We start from the raw sequence: 1,772 nt of genomic DNA on the forward strand, positions 1-1,772 counted from the left end.
TTCCACCCTGTCTAGAAAAGCAGTATGAGTGGAACCCCCCTCAGACATGTGAAGCATACTCCATACATGGACGGATAAGGCCCTTGTACAGAGTTAGCAGCTGGGGGGGTGAGAAAAACTGGCGGAGACGTCTCAGAACACCTAACTTCATAAAAGCTGTTTTAGCTAGAGATGAGATGTGAAGTTTCCTGTTCAGATTATAAGTAAAGGACAGACCGAGGATGTTCAATGTAGAAGAGGGGGACAGTTGAGTGTCATTGAAGAAGAGGGGATAGTTGTCTGGAAGGTTGTGTCGAGTTGATAGATGGAGGAATTGATTTTTTGAGGCATTGAACAATATCAAGTTTGTTCTGCCCCAATGAGAAATTTTAGAAAGATCAGAAGTCAGGCGTTCTGTGGCTTCCCTGCGTGATATGTTTACCTCCTGAAGGGTTGGACGTCTATGAAAAGACGTGGAAAAGTGCAGGGTGGTATCTTCAGCGTAGGAGTGGATAGGACAAGAAGTTTGGTTTAGAAGATCATTAATGAATAATAAGAAGAGAGTGGGTGACAGGACAGAACCCTGAGGAACACCACTGTTAATTGATTTAGGAGAAGAACAGTGACCGTCTACCACAGCAGCAATAGAACAGTCAAAAAGGAAACTTGAGATGAAGTAAACAGAGAGAAGGATAGAAACCGTAGGAGGGTAGTTTGGAAATCAAAGCTTTGTGCCAGACTCTATCAAAAGCTTTTGATAATTATGTCCAAGGCAACAGCAAAAGTTTCACCAAAATCTCTAAAAGAGGATGACCAAGACTCAGTAAGGAAAGCCAGAAGATCACCAGTAGAGCGGCCTTGACGGAACCCATACTGGCGATCAGATAGAAGGTTGTGGAGTGATAGATGTTTAAGAATCTTCCTGTTGAAGATAGATTCAAAAACTTTAGATAGGCAGGAAATTAAAGCAATAGGATGGTAGTTTGAGGGATTAGAACGGTCACCCTTTTTAGGAACAGGTTGAATGTAAGTAAACTTCCAGCAAGAAGGAAAGGTAGTGTTGACAGACAGAGCTGAAAGAATTTGAATAGGCAAGGTGCAAGCATGGAGGCATTGTTTCGGAGAACAATAGGAGGGACCCCATCCGGTCCATAAGCCTTCCGAGGGTTTAGGCCAGCGAGGGCATGGAAAACATCATTGCGAAGAATTTTAATAGGTGGCATGAAGTTGTCAGAGGGTGGAGGAGAGGGAGGAACAAGCCCAGAATCGTCCAATGTAGAATTTTTAGCAAAGGTTTGAGCAAAGATTTCAGCTTTAGAAATAGATGCGATAGCAGTGGTGCCATCTGGTTGAAATAGAGTAGGGAAAGAAGAAGCAGCAAAGTTATTGGAGATACTTTTTGGCTAGATGCCAGAAATCACGAAGGGAGTTAGAGAGAGAGAGAGAGAGAGAGAGAGAGAGAGAGAGAGAGAGAGAGAGAGAGAGAGAGAGAGAGAGAGAGAGAGAGAGAGAGAGAGAGAGAGAGAGAATGTGTGTGTGTGTATATGTGTCGGTTGGGTTGTGAAGGATGGGAAAAACCAGCAAGCCTCGGCTCCACTGACTGATCGATACTTGAATGTAATTCAAGTAAGGCGAAGTTAGGTTAGATTAGGTCAGGTCAGGTTAAGTTAGGTTAGGTTAGGTTAATTTAGGTTAGGTTGTTAGTGTTAGTTTAGGGTAGTTTAGGTGATGTTACGTTATGTTAGGTTAGGTTAGGTTAAGTTAGGTTATGTTAGGTTAGGTTAGGCCAGCTT

Source organism: Scylla paramamosain, chromosome 17 (assembly GCF_035594125.1).
Source record: "Scylla paramamosain isolate STU-SP2022 chromosome 17, ASM3559412v1, whole genome shotgun sequence".
Classification (NCBI taxonomy): domain Eukaryota; kingdom Metazoa; phylum Arthropoda; class Malacostraca; order Decapoda; family Portunidae; genus Scylla; species Scylla paramamosain.